At 37.6% G+C, this 16,764-nt stretch overlaps 1 long non-coding RNA gene across 41 annotated transcripts in view; it reads right to left on the bottom strand.

The window, feature by feature from the left end:
* The window catches only part of LOC115030329 (uncharacterized), a 301,725-nt gene that overhangs the window by 178,787 nt on the left and 106,174 nt on the right, over window positions 1–16,764 (bottom strand). For 37 of the 41 annotated variants that reach the window (XR_015047882.1, XR_015047883.1, XR_015047871.1 and 34 more), the window contains 2 exons: window positions 15,656–15,695; window positions 15,343–15,424 (listed from right to left, as the gene is read on the bottom strand). The exons of 3 other annotated variants lie outside the window; for them this stretch is intronic. This is a non-coding gene — a long non-coding RNA (uncharacterized LOC115030329). The remainder of the gene's footprint in view (window positions 1–15,342; window positions 15,425–15,655; window positions 15,696–16,764) is intronic. One more of the 41 variants, XR_015047877.1, reaches the window with a different exon arrangement.

Genomic DNA, 16,764 nt, shown 5'->3' with positions numbered 1-16,764 from the left:
AAGTTTTCTTCAAAATGGTGGGGCTTAACTGGAGATGGTTCGAACAGAAAGCACACATACATTTTTCGAGGAGTATTTTTTTTTCACATAATGCTTTTTCAACAATTTTTCTTTTTAACCTGGCAGTCTACTTGCTTATATATTATAATTTCTGGTATGGTGTTTTTATAGAATTTCAGTGAGTGTGGAAATGAGTGTCTCCTAAGTGTCCACTACTTTTATTCTGGCTACTTTTCTCTATGTTTGCTTGCTTGTTTGTTTGTTTGTTTGTTTGTTTCTTTGTTTCTTTGTTTGTTTTAATTTAATACTATGTTGTAGTCATAGTAGACTTAGTAGTCATAGTGGTAATATCATATTTTTGTTTACATACTAATGAAATACAGAAAGAAAGAGAATAGATTTAGAAGGGTGGATTAGCACAGAGTATCCTAAATGAGTGGGATGGAAAAACTCAAACAATAATAAATTGAAGAAAATAAACCTACAATAAATGAACAACTCACAAACGTGGTCTAACTTAGCAAGTGTTTTAGCTCTAAGATTTTTTAGTTTCAAGGTGCCATGGAGAGATGCAATTAAATAGCAATTATTTACATAGTAGGTCATGAAGGGAGTGTAAAAGGCATCAAGTCTCCAGTCTTCCAGATATTGAAGGTTAAGATGAATCACACTTGTTTCAGAAAAATTCAAGACTGACGGCTGTGTAAACATGATATATAAGTGGTCTCAGAGGCAGAAATACACTTTTGAAAGATGAAATGAGCACTGAATGACTCTAAGAATAACTGTGTGGAATCACAATATGCTAGCCCACTGTACTTACACTGCATTTCTATTTGCTCTGTCTCCTGTAGACCCAAGGAGCAGTCTCCCTTCTCTACTCAGCATCATGCAGTCAGGTCCTGGCTAGAGCCTGGACCCAGCTCAGAGCTGGACTCCAGCCAGGAGCCTGACTTGCAAAATCCCTGTGTTCACAGACTTCTATTTGCTCTGTTTGCCTATGATTGGATGTACTTTCGTAATAAGAATAGAGCTAGGACCAATCAAGAGAAAGATCTCAAACAAAGAGATGGAAATCAAAAACCTACTGTATCTAGGGTGATTTAAAGCAACACTCGAGTTTTATTTCTCTCCCCTCTCCCTGTATGCTGCAGCATAAGCAGAGAAATTGAAAGGAAATGGATAAAATATAATTTAGTCTGGGCTCTGGCTCTAATGAATCCTCCCCCAAAAGGCAGCCAGTGGCACCTAGAGGCTGAGAACCTATCTAGCTGCTTGAAACTAGAACCTGGACTTTAACTAGGAAGATTCCATTTTGGTCCGGACCATTGAGATTCTTCTCAGCTGGCAAGTACAGCTTGCTGTGTAATCTTTTCAATCTGCCTGTGTCACTTTCCTCATGGGCCATTATTACATGTGTGGGCTTTCACCCCTTATTAGAACTTTATTTCTATTACAGTGCCCTGCAATGTGCTGCTTGCATTAAAGAAAGAAATGTTGTTTTGAACACTGGTAACACAATATATTCAGTATGTCTGGAGTGTTCAAAAGTACCATGACAGTCAAGATATCATTTTGTTAAAAAAAAAACTGTTAAATTGTATATAAATTTATACTTCTTTGTGTTGTTGTTTGTATATGTGTGTGGTATATTGCAGATGTAAATGGTACATACACATGTAGTTTTTTATGACAGAAGGGCATAGGGTTGTTCATGGACTATGGCAGCCAGAGGGTGAACTCTGCTATTGCTTCTCTGGTGACTCCATTTCAAATAAAAAGACTGTCTGATGTTGCCTCAATGAGAGAAGACTCGAGAAACCCTTGAGAGACTTAAGGCCCCTTGGAATGGGGAGATCTCGAAGGGTATGGGCATTTTGTTGGTGGTGAGGACATCCCCTTGAAGACAGGGGAGGAGAAGTGGGATAAAGTACTGTCAGAAGACAGAGTGGGAAGGGAAAATGACTGGACTACAAAAAAAAATAAAGATAACAAAAGAAAGGAAAAATACTACAGAAACAGGGAAGTAAACATAATTCCATGGGGTGAAAACATGGGGTCCTGATCCTACTCTACAGAAAACCAGGTGATTATAGACAGAAGGAAAGCTGACTTCATTGCCAGCAATGCCTGTGATGTGGATGAAAGAAAGTCCAGGAATGGCTGGGCTGGTCTACCTATAAACCTGGGCAGTTCCAAGACATACATGCCACAGGCAGACTCTTGTATCTCCCTTTGTAGCCTGGGTTCATCAGTGTATCAGACCCTGGGTATGGGTTGTCCTTCTCCTTTATTACCACATCATGATTTATTGTTTTCCCATACTGTTCTTTTGAACAAGGAATAAAATGTTCCATACCGATTTAACACTGGTCAATTGCACCAGAACTGAGGTATAATTGAAATTGTTATATAACAAGACTCTGAAGTGATATAGACCTAGCATGTGCCTTTTAGAGGCTCCCATGGGTGTTGGGAAGTATTACCAGCTCTGCTTTGAACTCTTTCTAGAAGGCATGTGAAATATCTAGTGACATTCCTGTTCCTCTCACAGACAGTTCTTGATAACATAATATGTCTTATCAGAGAATCTCAAGATTCCTTATGCAAAAATTGTTTATTAAACACCTACTATATACCTGACAGATTTCTGGGTACTGATGATAAAGATTTAAACAGACACAAAATGAAATATCAGCCTGCAGAAATCTTACTGTCAAATATATTTGATTAAAAGTGCAACAGATAGCCGGGCATGTTGGCACTTGCCTTTAATCCCAGCACTTGGGAGGTAGAGATAGGTGGATTCAAGTTCAAGGCCATCCTGGTCTACAAAGTGAGTTGCAGGGCATCCAGGGATATACAGAGAAACCCTGTCTTCAAAACAAAACAAAACATAAAAAAACAAAACAAAACAAAAGTGTAACAGCCTAGCATCCTGGAAATCAGTTTTCCAGGGAGAAAATTGAGGGAAAAACAAAAGTCATAACAGTTTTACACACAGTGTAAGCTGACTTGGTGAGTAGATGAGATGGTTTTAAGTTAGTGTAAATGGCAGAAATGAAGGCACTCTGATACATGAGCCACTTAATCTATGAAAGTACTGAAATAATGGACACCAGAGGAATGAGGATTCCACTAGAAATTCCATTTTGGAAGAACAAAATGATACCAGATTGGAGAGATAGTTTCCCAGAAAAGGGAAAGAGATTGGACACAGTTCTAATATTTTCTTATACCACCTTAGAGGGACAGAAGCACTGGTAGTGATAACACAATTGTGGGTGGGACACCACCTGCCAACCTGCTGTCATGTTCTTGACTCTGCTCTTCTATGGAAACTTGAGTCTGTTTTGGACCTGGAAGAAGCACTTGAAGGGCACACTGCATCACTTTGTTTGTCTCCCAAATATTCCTACACAAATAACCTTTGTTTTCTGATTTCTATTTTATTAAAAATAAAAACGTGCATTTTGTGTTTCTAATCTAAAATCCCTCAAACACCTATTAGTACTAATCTATGCTAACTTTGAGAAATATCTCAGTACTTTGCATATATGTGCACAAATATTTCATTCACAAATGAGTGTCTGTAGTGTTTGTGAGAGAGTTGATATATATGCAGTTCTTGTATGAAGAGTGAACTAAGCAAAGAATGAGGTAAAATACAGACGATAAAAACTCCTCTTGTTACTCAGGTGCCCTTATTTTCTTATTAATATTTTATTCAAAATAAATATATATTTTACATAAGACAAAGGATGATTGGCTTGTGGTGTAAGATAGAGAATCGATAAATGGGACCTCATAAAATTGCAAAGCTTCTGCAAGGCAAAAGACACCGTCAATTAGACAAAAAGACCACCAACAGATTGGGAAAGGATCTTTACCTATCCCAAATCGGATAAGGGGCTAATATCCAATATATATAAAGAACTCAAGAAGGTGGACTCCAGAAAATCGAATAACCACATTAAAAAGTGGGGCTCAGAGCTGAACAAAGAATTCTCACCTGAGGAATACCGAATGGCAGAGAAGCACCTGAAAAGATGTTCAACATCCTTAATCATCAGGGAAATGCAAATCAAAACAACCCTGAGATTCCACCTCACACATGTCAGAATGGGAAAGATCAAAAATTCAGGTGACAGCAGATGCTGGTGAGGATGTGGAGAAAGAGGAACACTCCTCCATTGTTGGTGGAATTGCAAGCTTGTACAACCACTCTGGAAATCAGTCTGGCGGTTCCTCAGAAAATTGGACATAGTACTACCCGAGAATCCCAAAATACCTCTCCTGGGCATATATCCAGAATATGTCCCAACCAGTAAGAAGGACACATGCTCCACTATGTTCATAGCAGCCTTATTTATAGTAGCCAGAAGCTGGAAAGAACCCAGATGCCCCTCAACAGAGGAATGGATACAGAAAATGTGGTACATTTGCACAATGGAGTACTACTCAGCTATTAAAAAGAATGAACTTATGAAATTCCAAGGCAAAGGGATGGACCTGGAGGGCATCATCCTGAGTGAGGTAACCCAATCACAAAGGAACTACCACAATATGTACTCACTGATAAGTGGATATTATCCCAGAAGTTAGGATACACAAGATATAAGATACAATTGGCTAAATGCATGAAACTCGAGAAGAATGAAGACCAAAGTGTGGACACTTTGCCCCTTCCTAGAAATGGGCACAAAACACCCATAGAAGGAGTTACAGAGACAAAATTTGGAGCTGTGACGAAAGGATGGACCATCTAGTGATTGCCATATCCAGGGATCCATCCCATAATCCGTTTCCAAATGCTGACACCATTGCATACACTAGCAAGATTTTGCTGTAAGGACCCAGATATAGCGTCTCTTGTGAGACTATGCCGGGGACTATCAAATGGAGAAGTGGATGATCACAGTCAGCTATTGGATGGGTCACACGGCCCCCAATGGAAGAGCTAGAGAAAGTACCCAAGGAGCTAAAGGGAACTGAAACCCTGTATGTGGAAGAACAATATGAACTAACCAGTACCCCGGAGCTCTTGTCTCTAGCTGCAAATGTATCAAAAGATGGCCTAGTCAGCCATCACTGGAAAGAGAGGCCCTTTGGAGTTGCAAACTTTATATGCCCCAGTACAGGGTAATGCCAGGGCCAAAAAAAAAAAAAAAAAATATATATGGGAATGGGTGGGTAGGGAATTGGGGGGAGGGTATGGGGGACTTTTGGGATAGCATTGGAAATGTAAACAAGGAAAATTCCTAATTAAAAAAGATAAAGGATGCCTGCCACACATTGTCCTAAAATTGTCATCAGCTGCTATTATCTCTATTTTATACTGATTTCAACAACATTTCTCTTTGTGCATGTGTGCATGCACATATTTAGCCACATACATGTGTACATAAGTGTTTGTATTTATAGGTGCCTACATGTGTGTGAGGAGATAGTTTCTTTCTATGTTGACAGTATAATTCAATTAGAACATTTCTGGTTTCACCCATATAGGGATATGTGAGTGTGTGTGTGTGTGTGTGTGTGTGTGTGTGTGTGTGTGTGTGTGTGTGTGTGTATGTGTGTGTCTGAGAGCGAGAGAGAAAGAGAGAGTTTATGGGTATACATATATGCAGATATATTCTTAAATATAACTAGTTCAGGCTCAATAGTACCTGCATGTGTGTTTTCAAAGCAGAACTTTTGGTACTGCACAACAAATTGGTTTTTCTCTTCCTTGAGAATGACAATATCTCACTTTGCCAGATTTCCTCATTTGCATATTGTACTTTATGTAGGTTTTGTCCTTGTGGACTTTTCTTTGTGTCATATATAGTCACTGAATTTTAATTCTGTCATATTGCTATGTCTCTTTCTGATATTACTAAAAGACACTATATCACAGCAAACTCCCTGAAATTTCACGTCTGAATTTTTTCTGCCACATTTTAGGCAAAATTGCCTAAGCATTAGGTATGGAAAAGTTTATACATCTATCTATCTATCTATCTATCTATCTATCTATCTATCTATCTATCTATCTATCTACCTACCTACCTATCTACCTACCTATCTATCTATCTATCTATCTATCTATCTATCTATCTATCTATCTATCTATCTATCTATAATCTGATCCATCTATGTATCTATGTATCTATGTATCTATGTATCTATGTATCTATGTATCTATGTATCTATGTATCTATGTATCTATCTATCTATCTATCTATCTATCTATCTATCTATCTATCTATCTGTCTATCTATAATCTGATCCATCCATCTATCTATCTACCTATCTACCTATCTATCTATCTATCTATCTATCTATCTATCTATCTATCTATCAGGTCTGTGGAAGCTCCAAAAGAATAACACAACCTACAATCTGACCCAATTTTGATGGCCATGGGAAACATCAATTATTAGCAGAGCAAAAATAACCATTAGGTTACAAATAGGTGTATGCTAATATATGTGATTGCACATATAACTTGGAGATAACAAACAGCTTTCTAGTTGAACTTATGACCTCATCAACAAAAAGGATATCATGTTTGGTACTGGAAATATAGTCAACTAATCAGAGTAGTGAAGTCACAGTCACTGGAGGGGAAGCTACAGCTATAAAATTTTAAACAAACATAATCTCTATTATTTATATCATTTGTATTAACACCCAAGAATGAATAAGTCCTCTCACTCCATCAAGAAAATTCTCTTTGCAGATAGGTATTCAGCCTTAAGGAGCTCAGTGTCAACTTCTTCATAATACCAACTTCAGATGGCTTATTTGTTCATAGGTATGTGGAAATGTATTGGATTGATGGTAAGTAGATTTTGAGATCAAGCTTTTCTGCATATAATGGAGTTTCCATTCTGTATCAGTCCATAAATGGCAATAGCAACTGAAATATGACTGAAACTTCATGGGTTCCTCCCCAAACCATGATGATATGAATTTTGTAGTTTGCCCTACTAGAAGTCTTGTATATGCAATTTGTATCTCTAACTGCTAGGACTTGACTGTGCAGTTCAACAACCAATATATGATGCAAATATCTAAGTCTGGTTCATTTGAGACAGTCACTCTCACTGAAATACACCCAAAAACCTAGTTTGGCTGAGCAGCAATATGAAGAGTACTGTCATTGCATTTCATATTCTGAAATTGCACATCCACAATACAATGTCTGAATTTTTATTTCTGTAGTATAGAAATAAAGACAGGTGTTCATAATTAATGATGACAGTTTTCCTGCAATGTGCAAGTGCCCAAAATTACAAAGTAAATATGTAACTGCCTGAGTCAACTTTTGACTCAGGGATATTTAATATGAAAGCAGAGGAGAGTATCATTAATAGTGTCAAGGGTTGGATCTCGACCATGGGATGAGTGTCACATTGGACCAGTAGCAAAACTACAGTTTTAAAGTAGCAATGAAGATTATTGTATGGTGAATGGCCACCACAACATAAGGAAATAAATTAAAGGGTTGCTACATTACAAGGTTTGAGGACCAGTAACAGGGCATAGAGTAAACATGAGGAAAAAACATAATAACTATGATTAAAAATGGTTTATAATTTCAAAAGCGATTTGATATGATTTAACTGCAATAATATGAATGATTTACCTCACGGAAGTAAATGGTGGAAACAGATGGTGTCAAGCACACACAGTATATTAAGTGAGGATTACAAGTCTAATTGTCAGCCCTGAAAAGAAGCATATAAGTAATATTATAAAGACTAAATTATTTTATGTAATATATATATATATATATATATATATATATATATATATTCCTGCTAAATGAATTAGCAATAAGGGGGGGCATAAATATAAAAGAATGTGAGTGGGTATATGAAATCATGTAGAGAGAAAGAATGTGATACATGTTCTAATCAAATCATGATCTCAAGAAACAAAAAAAAATATGAAATAGAAAGGATACCTTGGGGCTGGTGAGATGGCTCAGTGGGTAAGAGCACCGGACTGCTCTTCTGAAGGTCCAGAGTTCAAATCCCAGCAACCACATGGTGGCTCACAACCATCTGTAATGAGATCTGACGCCCTCTTCTGGAGTGTCTGAAGACAGCTACAGTGTACTTATATGTAATAAATAAATAAATCTTAAAATAAAAAAAAAAGAAAGGATACCTTGGAAGAAATAATCTTTCTATGGGTTTATGGGTTGTTTCTTTCCTTCATTATATCTCAGATAATTGAAGATACAGAAGACAAAGAGTAAATAAATATATTTGCCACTAACCTGTTGCAATACACACCTGGTTTGACAAATATACTCTGAAACTTATTTATGCTAGCAGGATGCAAATAAAAGATGATGCCACTTTTACGGTTCTTCAATCTATGGACATTGGATATCAGCTAAGATAATCTCATCTAAATAGCCCATCTGCAAATCTGACTCTCTCTCTCAAACTGATAACTGAGAACAATGAAAATTTATTTTTCTCCAGTCGAGTCTCACTGCATGAAAAAATTCCTCAAAATGGAAGGGTTTACCTGGAGAGGGTTCCCACAAAAAGCATGGAGTTTCATTTTTAGAGGAATATTTACAGAAATAGATAATAAAAATGAGAGTCTCACATCTAAGTGTCCTGTACTCTTGCTTTGACTTCTTTTGATTAATTAATTAATTTATTTATTTAACCCTTTGGAAGTTGGCTTCATAATAGTAGTAGAAGAATTACTAAGAGTTGTCATAGAAGTACTAGTAGAAATATGAAGAAAGAAAGAAAGAAAGAAAGAAAGAAAGAAAGAAAGAAAGAAAGAAAGAAAGAAAGAAAGAAAGAAAGAAAGGAAGGAAGGAAGGACAGGGAAGGAGGGAGGGAGGAAGGGAGGAAGGGAGGGAGGGAGGGAGGGAGGGAGGGAGGGAGGGAGGGAGGGAGGGAGGGATGAAGGGAAGAAGGAAGACGAAAAGAGAACAAATTTAGGAGTGTATATTCACACAGCTTATCTTGCAGGAATGGGATGGAGAAACTAAAATAATAATATATTGTAGGAAATAAATCTACAATAAAAAGAAAAACTCACAAATGAGGTCTTTCTTAGCAAATGTTTTAGCTCGAAGCTTTTTATTTTTATGGTGCCATGGAGAGATGTAATTAGATAGCAATTGTTTACTTAGTAGGTCACGAAGGGAGTGTGAGAAGTATCAAGTCTCCAGTCTCTGTTAGATTATGAAGGTTAAGATGAATCACCCTTATTTCAGATAAATTCAAGACTGATGGCTGGGTAAAAGTAATACATCAGTGGTCTCAGAGGCAGAAATAAATTTTTGAAAGATGAAATGACTCTAAGGATAACTGTGGGAAACCCAATATGCCAGCCCGCAGTACTTACACTACACTTCTATTTGTTCTCCCTCCTGCAGCTCCCAGGCACTGCCCACCTTCTCTACTGAGCATCATGTAGTCAGGCCCTGGCTAGAGCCTGGACCCAGCTGAGAGCTGGACTCCAGCCAGGAGCCTGACTTGCAAAATCCCTGTGTTCACAGACTTCTATTTGCTCTGTATGCCTATGATTGGCTGAATGTGTGCCTTTATATGGAGAACAGAGTTAGGACCAATCAAGAGAGAGATCTCAAACCAAGAGATGGAAATCAAAAACCTCCAGTATCTAGAGAGATTTAAAGCAACACGCTTGTTTCACCTCTCTCTCCTCTCCCTGTATGCTGCAGCATAAGCAGAGAAATTGAAAGGAAATGGATAAAATATAATTTAGTCTGGGCTCTGGCTCTAATGAACATTAAATAAAAGCACCTAGAGGGTGAGAATGTATCTGGCTCCTTGAATCTAGTTCTTGGCTTTTACTAGGAAGATTTCATTTTGATCTGGACCATTCTGATTCTGATTCCCAGCTGACAAGTACAGCTTGCTGTGAAATCTTTGCAATCTTCATGTGTCACTTTCCTCATGGGCCATTATTACATGCATGAGCCTTAACCCCCTACTGGAATTTTATTTCTATTAGAGTACCTTAAAAATGCTGCTTGCATTGAAAAAAGAAATATTGATTTTTAATCATGGTCAAGGAAGATACTCTGTGTGTCTACAGTATTCTAAACTGTCAAGATGGTTAAGAAACCAATTAGAGATATTCTGGGGGAAAAAACCCATTAAGTTCTATATAAATGTAAGACTTCTTTGAGTTTGTGTGTGTGTGTGTGTGTGTGTGTGTGTGTGTGTGTGTGTGTTCATTTACATCACACAAACGCAGGTAGTTTTTGAAGTGAGGAGGGCATAGATTTGTTCATGGACATATGGCAGCTAGAGAATAAACTCTACTCTTGCTTCTCTGTTGCCTTCATTTAAAAGCACATACAGCATGGTCTGACCTCAATGAGAAAAGTTAGACCTAACCCTTTAGAGACATTAGGGCTCAGGGAATGGGGAGACCTGGAATTACATGGGGGATTAGTGGAGGGGTGAAATTATCATCTTGGAGATGGTGGAGCAGGAATGGGATGGTGAACTGTCAGAAGGAAGAAGGGAGGGGATTTTCTTTAAAAAAAAAAAAGTTAAAGATAATAAAGAAAAGTAAGAAAAATACTACAGAAACAGAGAAGTAAAAATAATTCCATGGGATGGGGAAATATTGACATGATCCTATTCCACAGGAAGCCAGAGAATTATACACAGAAGTAAAGCAGACTACACTGCCAGCAAAGCTTGTGATGAGGATGAAAGCAAGGCCAGGAAAGGCTAGGCTGTTGGACCTGGTCTACGGCTACCACGGGGAAGCTCCAAGCAGATACATACCACAGGCAGACTCCAGTGACTTTCTTTTTAACAGGGGATCCTCAGTGGCTCAGATACTGGTGGTGGATTGTCCTTCCCCTGCATGACTTATTGCTTTCCCATTCTGTTCTTTTGAACAAGTAATAAAGTGTTCCATACCCATTTAATCCTGACTAGTTTCACTCAGACTGAGGAATAACTAGATAGTATTATATGAAAAGACTCTGAAGTGATATAGACCTAGCCTGTGCCTTTGAGAGGCTTCCTAGAGTGGTGCGGAGTATCACCAGCTCAGCTTTGAATTCTTTCTAGAAGGCAAGATAGATATCCAGTTACATTCATGTTCCTCTCACAGACACTTCTTCATAATATAATAAGTCTTATAAGTGAAAGTGAAGATTCCTTACCCTCAAAAATATTTATTAAACAGCTACTATATGTGATGCCCATTCTGGGTACTTATTATAAAGATGTAAACACACATAAAATGAAATATCAGCCTGCAGAAATCTTTCTGTCCAATATAGCTGATTAAATTGTAACAGCTTAGCATCCTGGCAATTAGTTTATCAGAGAAAACATGAGGGGAAATCAAAAGTCTTAACAGTTATAATCACAGTGTAAGCTGATTTGGTGAGCAGATGAGATAGTTTTAAGTTCCTGTAAATGGCCAAAATGAAAGCACTCTAAAGAGACATGAGCCAATTAATCTATCAGGGCACTGAAATAATGGACACAAGAGGAGAAGGTAAAGGAGCCAGCCAGATGGAGAAAATATCTCTTAAGAAGGGAAAGAATATGAACCAAATTCTAATATTTTCTCATACCACCTTAGAAGAACTGAAGCCCTGAGAATGTTGAGACAATGGTGGCTGGGACACCACCCTGACACAGCCTGCTGAGATCTTCTTGACCCTGCTCTTCTATGTAAACTTTAGTCTGTTTTTAACCTGGAAAATAGACTTGAGTGGGACATTGCATCACTTGTTTGTCTCCCCAATATTCCTATACTAAATAAAATTTATTTTCTGCTTTCTATTTAAAATTCTTAAATATGTAAATTTTGGAATCTAAAATCCCTCAAATCTTTATTATCACTAATCTATGCCAAATTTGAGAACTATCTTGGTGCTTTGTATATATGTGCATGCACATTATGTGCACAAATGTGTGTTTTATGTGCACAACTGTGTGTGTGTGTGTGTGTGTGTGTGTGTGTGTGTGTGTGTGTGTGTGCACGCGTGTGTGTTGGTATACATGCAGTTCTGGTATGAAGAATGGACTGATTTAGGAAAGTAAGAAAACTACAGAGGACAAAGTCTCCTCTTGTTACTCTGGTTCCTTAATTTCTTGATAATATTTTGTTAAAAATAAATATATACATATTTTATATATGTGAAAAGATGCCTGACACATTTTGACCTGAAATCCTCACCTGCTACTGCTATCAATATTCTATGCTGACTTTAACAACATTATCTACTCTTTTTTTCGTTTTTTTATTCCTTTTTATCAATTTTTGTTAGATATTTACTTTATTTACATTTCAAACATTATCCCATTTCCTGGTATCCCCTCTGAAACTCCCTATCTCTTCCCCCTCCCCTGTTCACCAAACCCACCCACTTCTGCTCCCTGGGCCTGGCATTCCCCAATACTGGGGCATAAAACCTTCACATGACCAAGTTCCTCTCCTCCCATTGATGACTGATTAGGCCATCCTCTGCTACATATGCAGCTGGAGGGAGCCATGAGTTCCAAAATGTGTTTTCATTGGTTGGTGGTTTAGTCCCAGGGAGCCATTGGAGTACTGGTCAGTTCATATTGTTGTTCCTCCTATGGGGCTCCAAACCTCTTCAGCTCCTTGGGTCCTTTCTCTAGCTCCTTCACTAGGGACCATGTGAATAGCTGTGGCATCTACTTCTGTATTTGTCGGGCACTGGCAGAACCTCTCAAGAGACAGCTATATCAGGCTCCTGTCAACAAGCTCTTGTTGTTTTCCACAATAGTGCATGGGTTTGGTGGTTGTATATGGGATGGATCCTGAGGTGGGGCACTCTCTGGACATTGTCTTTGTGCATTTGTGCATGCATGTATTCAGACACACAAAAGCACACATGTATGTTTGTATTTATGAGTACCTACAAGTCTGTGAGGAAGCTATTTCTATTTTTTACAGTATAATTCAATTAGAACACTTCTACTTTCACCCAACTCATCCAAACCCTTCCACACACACACACACACACACACACACACACACACACACACAATCGTGTGTGTGTGTATATATATATTCACATATTTAGATGTATTTTAGATATTACTTGATAAGTCTCAATGCTCCCTGCATGTGTTTTTTCAAAGCAGAACTTTCAGTGCTGGACATCCAAATAATGTACTCTCCCCTGAGAAGGACAACAACTCCCTTTGACAGACTGCCTCAGTTGCATATTTAATTTGTATAGCATTGAGTTCTCATGGGCCTCTATTTGTTCAGTTTGGTATGCTCATGTTTGTCATATATAGTCACAGAGCTTTACCTCTGTCATGTTGTGATGTCTCTTTTTTTGATATTAGTAAAAGGTACAATATCATAGCAAACCCTGAAATTTTTAGTCTATAAACTTTCCTGCCACATTTGAGGCAAAGTTGCCTAAGCACTAGGTTTAGAAGTGTTTGTATATCTATCTGCCAATTTTCTATCTATCTATCTATCTATCTATCTATCTATCTATCTATCTATCTATCTATCAGGTCTGTGGAAGCTTCCAAAGAGGAAGACAACCTACAGTCTGACCTAGTTTGGATGACTATGAGAAACATCAATTATTAGCAGAGCAAAAGTAACCACTAGGGTACAGTGATGACACATATATGTTGCAGGATTTTCCTTGTCCAATCACATTATGGCAGTGGGAGGCTTGTGATTGGATATGAGAAGAGAGGGAGAGCAAGGAGTTGAGGAGAGGGGGGATGTTAGGAGGGGAGAGAGAACCTGAATGGAGGCTGACATGGTATTATCAAAAGTTTAGAATAATTGGGTTAAAGTATTATCATTAGCATTTGGCACTGAAATTATTGAATTGGCATCTTGTAAACTGTGTTATTATTGATACATAAATCTGATTAGCTAATTCATCTTAAGAGATTAACTCTACCGGGTAATTAGGTGTTGAGATGAATAACCTGGAGTATGTGGAGCATTGCATGAAAGCAAGAGGAATTGGGTGGGGCCATCTGACAGATGGCCCTGTTGGAGCTATGTGACCTCATAGGTCTGTTGAGTGGTCTGGCTGAGAACCTGGCATAGTGGCTAGCTCTAGAGAGTTGGTGGTGGTAGCAGTAGCTCAGAAGCTTGGTCTGGCCCCACTGAGTGTTGGCAGGTTTATTTTTTAATATTTCCCACAATACATATATCTTGGAAATAACAAACAGGTCTCGAGTTGCACTTATGACCTCATCAACAAAAAGGAGATCATGTTTGGTATTGGAAATGTACTCAACTACTCCAAGTTGTGAAGTCACAGTTACTGGAGGGAAAGCTACAACTACAAATTTTTAAACAAACATAATCTCTATTATTTATAGTTATTTGTGCTCATACCCAAGAATAATTTAGTCTTCTTATTTCATCAAAAACCTCTTTGCAAATAAGGAGAAAAAATTAACAGGTATATCTATCAAAATACAGGCTATCTATCAGTGTCCACTTATTCATAATACCAATTTTGGGCTAACTTTGTGTTCACAGATGTGTGGAAATTTATGGAATTGATAATAAGAAGCTTCTGAGATAAAAATCTCTGAATATAATGGAGTATTCTTTCATTAGCAGTCCACAAAATGCGACACAAATATGACTGGGTCTTCATGAGTTCATCCACTAACCAAGATGATATCTTTTTTTTTTTTTTTTTGTAGCTTTACCTAGTGAAAGTCTTGTATATGCAAATTTTATCTATAACTGCTATGAACTTATCTGTGCAATTCAACAAACAGCACCACTTCTGGCTCCTTTGAGACAGTCCCTCTCAGCAAAATTCATCAAATAACCTAGTTTTCCTGACGAGCAATACTAAGAGATATGTCACTGCCCTTCGTGTTCTGAAATTGCACCTCCACAATACTATCCCTAAATCTTTTTTCTTCTCTAAAGCAAAAAGCAGTGCAAGTATTCATAATTAAGGAAGAGTGTTTTGCTGCAATGTACAAGTGCCTGTAATTACAAAGTAAATATGTAGCTGCCTGAGTCAACTTCTGACTCGCGCATATTTAATCTGAAACCAAATCAGAGTATCATTAACAGTGTCAGGGGTAGGCTCTCTACCATGAGATTTGTCTCACATTTGGACAGTAGCAAAACTACAGTTTTAATGTAGCAATGAAGTTTATTGTACAGGTAGTGGTCAGGACAACATAAGGAAATGCATTAAAGGTTGCAGCATTATAAACTTTGAGTACCCGTTACAGGGCATAGAGCAGGCATGAGGAAATAACATAAGTAAGATTGAAAATGGTTTACAATTTCAAAAAGACTCAATGTAATTTAACTGCATTAACATACATGACTTACCTCACTGAAGTGACTGGTATAAACAGATGGTGACAAGCAAACACTGTATATTAAGTGAAGATTACAAATCTAATAATCAGCCCTGAAAAGAAGCATACAAGTAATATTGTACAGACTGAAATGTTTATGTGTAAAATATATATGCATGTATATGCATGCTACATAAAATAGTAAAAAAGGGAGGATATGAATATAAAAGAAGTATATGTATAAAGAAGGGTGCAGAGAGGAAAAATCATGCATGTTATAATGAAATCATAATCTCAAGAAGATATATATATATATATATATATATATATATATATACGCATACTTTGGTAGAAATGTTCTTTCTATGGGTATATGGTTCTTTCCTTCATCAGATGTCAGATAATAGAAGGTACAGAAAAGGAAAAGTGAACAAATATATTAGCCACGAAACCGTTGCAATGCATACCTTGTTTGTAAAATATGCTCTGTGAGACTTAGTGATGATAGCAGGATAGAAATAAAGGAGGTTTTCAATCTCTAAGGATGGACATTGGGTATCAGGTAAGAGAATATTAGCTTCCATGCTCAGCTCTTTGGTAGGGCATTTGGACCCAGTGCCTGACCCCACACATATCTTCATTTGATCAGAGGTAACAGGACTTAGTGGGTGTTATTTTTTATTAAGCAGTTAAAGGGAGTAAATAAGAGGTATATGGTATAGTTGGAGAAAGGGGATTGGAGGATTGATATAGTCCTGATAAAACTTATTTGTACATATATAAAATTTTGAAAATAATATTAATAAAAATAAAGTTTGAAATTCATAGAAATAATAAAAAAGTAATCCTTTTTCATATAATTCAAGGGCTGTAAGACGGCCCACTCCATGTGAACCTCTAATCTTCCTGTTTTCCTCATTGATTTCCTTCTTGTATGTATCCCTACTCATGTTTCAATATCAGTGTTCTGAAACACTAGGGAACGGGAAAGTGTCTGTACTTTACAGTCAGTGTGAGCATCTATGTTGTAAGGGGAAAGAAGAGCACAGAGGACTCAATATTACATTCCACATTAAGATGTGACCTAATAGGTGGAACAACAATATGAACTAACCTGTGCGCACAGAGCTCGTGTTTCTAGCTGCATATGTAGCAGAAGATGGCCTAGTCAACCATCATTGGGAAGAGAGGCCCCTCAGTCTTGCAAACCTTATATGCCCCAGTACAGCAGAATGCCAGGGCCAAGAAGTGGGAGTGAGTGGGTAGGGGAGCAAGATAGGGGAAGGGTATAGGGGACTTTTGAGATAGCATTTGAAATGTAAGTGAAGAAAGTATCTAATAAAAATTGAAGAAAATATAAAAGAAATCCTTAAAAAAAAAAAAAAAAAAAAGATGTGCCCCAAGCTTCTGTCAATACGTTTTCACTTCTTGTACTTTCCCATAGATTTATTTA

Source organism: Mus caroli, unplaced genomic scaffold (genome assembly GCF_978045245.1).
Source record: "Mus caroli unplaced genomic scaffold, Mus_caroli_1 scaffold_8, whole genome shotgun sequence".
Taxonomy (NCBI): Eukaryota; Metazoa; Chordata; class Mammalia; order Rodentia; family Muridae; genus Mus; species Mus caroli.
Note: the sequence above shows the minus strand (reverse complement) of the source record. Positions and strands in the feature narration are given on the sequence as shown.